This window comes from Capsicum annuum, unplaced genomic scaffold (assembly GCF_002878395.1).
Source record: "Capsicum annuum cultivar UCD-10X-F1 unplaced genomic scaffold, UCD10Xv1.1 ctg64616, whole genome shotgun sequence".
In the NCBI taxonomy this organism is placed as follows: Eukaryota; Viridiplantae; Streptophyta; class Magnoliopsida; order Solanales; family Solanaceae; genus Capsicum; species Capsicum annuum.
Window position 1 is genome coordinate 679 of NW_025873775.1, and position 3,723 is coordinate 4,401.

The 3,723-nt window shown below is 50.0% G+C and overlaps 11 non-coding genes and 1 pseudogene across 11 annotated transcripts; all 12 read left to right on the forward strand.

Annotated features, from left to right (window-relative positions):
* Positions 1-198: 198 nt before the first annotated feature.
* LOC124893744 lies at positions 199-318 on the forward strand. Its single transcript, XR_007050877.1, has one exon. It is a non-coding gene; the product is annotated as a 5S ribosomal RNA (ribosomal RNA).
* A 176-nt stretch (positions 319-494) lies between these two features.
* LOC124893753 lies at positions 495-613 on the forward strand. Its single transcript, XR_007050885.1, has one exon. It is a non-coding gene; the product is annotated as a 5S ribosomal RNA (ribosomal RNA).
* Positions 614-787: 174 nt separating this feature from the next.
* On the forward strand, positions 788-905 carry LOC124893749 (annotated as a pseudogene).
* A 176-nt stretch (positions 906-1,081) lies between these two features.
* On the forward strand, positions 1,082-1,201 carry LOC124893745. The gene has a single exon (XR_007050878.1). It is a non-coding gene; the product is annotated as a 5S ribosomal RNA (ribosomal RNA).
* A 174-nt stretch (positions 1,202-1,375) lies between these two features.
* On the forward strand, positions 1,376-1,494 carry LOC124893740. Its single transcript, XR_007050873.1, has one exon. It is a non-coding gene; the product is annotated as a 5S ribosomal RNA (ribosomal RNA).
* Positions 1,495-1,670: 176 nt separating this feature from the next.
* On the forward strand, positions 1,671-1,789 carry LOC124893746. The gene has a single exon (XR_007050879.1). It is a non-coding gene; the product is annotated as a 5S ribosomal RNA (ribosomal RNA).
* A 175-nt stretch (positions 1,790-1,964) lies between these two features.
* On the forward strand, positions 1,965-2,083 carry LOC124893742. Its single transcript, XR_007050875.1, has one exon. It is a non-coding gene; the product is annotated as a 5S ribosomal RNA (ribosomal RNA).
* A 175-nt stretch (positions 2,084-2,258) lies between these two features.
* On the forward strand, positions 2,259-2,377 carry LOC124893747. Its single transcript, XR_007050880.1, has one exon. It is a non-coding gene; the product is annotated as a 5S ribosomal RNA (ribosomal RNA).
* Positions 2,378-2,504: 127 nt separating this feature from the next.
* Positions 2,505-2,623, forward strand: LOC124893741. The gene has a single exon (XR_007050874.1). It is a non-coding gene; the product is annotated as a 5S ribosomal RNA (ribosomal RNA).
* Positions 2,624-2,975: 352 nt separating this feature from the next.
* On the forward strand, positions 2,976-3,094 carry LOC124893743. Its single transcript, XR_007050876.1, has one exon. It is a non-coding gene; the product is annotated as a 5S ribosomal RNA (ribosomal RNA).
* A 176-nt stretch (positions 3,095-3,270) lies between these two features.
* LOC124893748 lies at positions 3,271-3,389 on the forward strand. The gene has a single exon (XR_007050881.1). It is a non-coding gene; the product is annotated as a 5S ribosomal RNA (ribosomal RNA).
* A 176-nt stretch (positions 3,390-3,565) lies between these two features.
* On the forward strand, positions 3,566-3,684 carry LOC124893751. The gene has a single exon (XR_007050883.1). It is a non-coding gene; the product is annotated as a 5S ribosomal RNA (ribosomal RNA).
* The last annotated feature ends 39 nt before the right edge of the window (positions 3,685-3,723 follow it).

Below are 3,723 nucleotides of genomic sequence, written 5' to 3' on the forward strand. Positions count from 1 at the left end.
GGAAGTCCTCGTGTTGCATCCCTTCCTTTTTTATTCCTTTAAAATTCGGTTTAATTTTGTCGGTTCGATCGGCAAATCTTTTTGTTTTTCCTCTTGGCCGAAACGAGAAAAGGGGCTACGCGCAGGTGCGCACGTGCGGGGTGTGACGGGCGGCGCAGGAGAAAGAGGCATAATAGAATTTGGAGTGTTGGGAATGACGGACGCGATCATACCAGCACTAACGCACCGGATTCCCATCGGAACTTCGGAGTTAAGCGTGCTTGGGCGAGAGTTGTACTAGGATGGGTGACCCCCTGGGAAGTCCTCGTGTTGCATCCCATTCTTTTTTTTTACTTTAAAATTCGATTTAATTTTGCCGGTTCGATCGGCGAATCTTTTTGTTTTTCCTCTTGGCGGAAACGAGAAATGGGGCAAGGCGCAGGGGCACGCGTGTGGGGTGTGACGGGCGGCGAAGTAGAAAGAGGTATAATATAATTTGGAGTGCTGGGAATGACGGATGCGATCATACCAGCACTAACGCACCGGACCCCATCGGAACTCCGAAGTAAAGCGTGCTTGGGCGAGAGTTGTACTAGCATGGGTGACCCCCTGGGAAGTCCTCGTGTTGCATCCCTTCTTTTTTTTTCTTTAAAATTCGGTTTAATTTTGCCGGTTCGATTGGCGAATCTTTTTATTTTTCCTCTTGGCGGAAACGAGAACGGGGGCAAGGCGCAGGGGCGCGCGTGCGGGGTGAGATGGGCGGCGCAGGAGAAAGATGCATAATAGAATTTGGAGTGTAGGGAATGACGGATGCGATCATACCAGCACTAACGTACCGGATCCCATCAGACCTCTAAAGTTAGCGTGCTTGGGCGAGAGTTGTAGTAGGATGGGTATCCCCCTGGGAAGTCCTCGTGTTGCATCCCTTCCTTTTTTATTCCTTTAAAATTCGGTTTAATTTTGTCGGTTCGATCGGCAAATCTTTTTGTTTTTCCTCTTGGTCGAAACGAGAAAGGGGGCTACGCGCAGGTGCGCACGTGCGGGGTGTGACGGGCGGCGCAGGAGAAAGAGGCATAATAGAATTTGGAGTGTTGGGAATGACGGACGCGATCATACCAGCACTAACGCACCGGATTCCCATCGGAACTTCGGAGTTAAGCGTGCTTGGGCGAGAGTTGTACTAGGATGGGTGACCCCCTGGGAAGTCCTCGTGTTGCATCCCTTTTTTTTTTTCCTTTAAAATTTGGTTTAATTTTGCCCGTTCAATCGATAAATCTTTTTGTTTTTCCTCTTGGCGGAAATGAGAAAGGGGGCAAGGCGCATGGGCGCGCGTGCGGTGTGTGACTGGCGGCGCAGGAGAAAGAGGCATAATAGAATTTGGAGTGCTGGGTATGGCGGATGAGATCATACCAGCACTAACGCACCGGATCCCATCAGAACTCCGAAGTGAAGCGTGCTTGGGCGAGAGTAGTACTAGGATGGGTGACCCCCTGGGAAGTCCTCGTGTTGCATCCCTTCTTTTTTTTTTCCATTAAAATTCGGTTTAATTTTGCCGGTTCGATCGGCGAATCTTTTTGTTTTTCCTCTTGGCGGAAACGAGAAAGGGGGCAAGGCGCAGGGGCGCGCGTGCGGGGTGTGACTGGCGACGGAGGAGAAAGAGGCATAATAGAATTTGTAGGGCTGGGAATGCCGGATGCGATCAGACCGGCACTAACGCACCGGATCCCATCGGAACTCCGAAGTTCAGCGTGCTTGGGCGAGAGTTGTAGTAAGATGGGTATCCCCCTGGGAAGTCCTCGTGTTGCATCCCTTCCTTTTTTTTTCCTTTAAAATTCGGTTTAGTTTTGCCGGTTCGATCGACGAATGTTTTTGTTTTTCTCTTGGCGGAAACAATAAAGGGGGCGAGGCGCGGAGGTCCGCGTGCGGGGTGTGACGGGCGATGAAGGAGAAAGAGGCTTAATAGAATTTGGAGTGCTCGAAGGAACGGATGCGATCATACCAGCACTAACCCACCGGATATCATCAGAACTCTGAAGTTAAGCGTGCTTGGGCGGGAGTAGTACTAAGATGGGTGACCCCCTGTGAAGTCCTCGTGTTGCATCCCTTTCTTTTTTTTTTCCTTTGAAATTCGGTTTAATTTTTCCGGTTCGATCGGCAAATCTTTTTTTTTCCTCTTTGCGGAAACAAGAAAGTGGGCAAGGCGCAGGGGCGCGCGTGCGGGGTGTGACGTGCGGCGGAGGAGAAAGAGGCATAATAGATTTTGGAGTGCTGGGAATAACGGATGCGATCATACCAGCACTAACGCACCGGAACCCACCGGAACTCCGAAGTTAAGCGTGCTTGGGCGAGAATACTACTTGGATGGGTGACCCGCTGGTAAGTCCTCGTGTTGCATCCCTTTCTTTCTTTTTTCCTTTAAAATTTGGTTTAATTTTGCCGGTTCGAGGCGTGGAGGCCCGCGTGCAGGGTGTGACGGGCGGCGCAGGAGAAAGAGGCATAATAGAATTTAGAGTGCTGGGAATGACGGATGCGATCATACCAGCACTAACGCACCGGCTCCCATCAGAACTCCGAAGTTAAGCGTGCTTGGGCGAGAATACTACTAGGATGGGTGACCCCCTGGTAAGTCCTCGTGTTGCATCCCTTTTTTTTTTTCCTTTAAAATTTGGTTTAATTTTTTCGGTTCGATCGGCGAATCTTTTTGTTTTTCCTCTGGGCGGAAACGAGAAAGGGGGCAAGGCGCAGGGGCGTGAAGTTAAGCGTGCTTGGGCGAGAGTTGTACTAGGATGGGTGACCCCTTGTGAAGTCCACGTGTTGCATCCCTTTTTTTTTTTCCTTTAAAATTCAGTTTAATTTTGCCGGTTTGATAGGCGAATCTTTTTGTTTTTCCTCTTGGCGGAAACGAGAAAGGGGGCAAGGCGCAGGGGCGCCATGCGGGGTGTGACGGGTGGCGGAGGAGAAAGAGGAATAATAGAATTTGGAGTGCGGGGAATGACGGATGCAATCATATCAGCACTAACGCACCAGATCCCATCGGAACTCCCAAGTAAAGCGTTCTTGGGCGAGAGTAGTACTAGGATGGGTGACCCCCTGGGAAGTCCTCGTGTTGCATCCCTTCCTTTTTTTTTCCTTTAAAATTTAGTTTAATTTTGCCGGTTTGATCAGCGAATCTTTTTGTTTTTCCTTTTGGCGGAAACGAGCAAGGGGGCAAGACGAAGGGGCGCGCGTGCGGTGTGTGACTGGTGGCGCAGGAGAAAGAGGCATAATAAAATTTGGAGTGCTGGGAATGATGGAAGCGATCATACCAGCACTAACCCATCGAATCCCATCAGAACTCCGAAGCTAAGCGTGCTTGGGCGAGAGTTGTACTAGGACGGGTGACCCCCTAGGAAGTCATCGTATCGCATCCCTTCTTATTTTTTCCTTTAAAATTCGGTTTTAATTTTGCCGGTTCGATCGGCGAATCTTTTTGTTTTTCCTCTTGGCGGAAACAAGAAAGGGGGCGAGGCGCGGAGGTCTCCGTGCGGGGTGTGACGGACGGCACAGGAGAAAGAGTCTTAATAGAATTTGGAGTGCTGGGAATGACGGATGCTATCATACCAGCACTAACACACCGGATCCCATCAGAATTCCGAAGTTAAGCGTGCTTGGGCGAGAGTAGTACTAGGATGGGTGACCCCCTAGGAAGTCCTCGTGTTGCATCCCTTCCTTTTTTTTTTCCTTTAAAATTCAGTTTAATTTTGC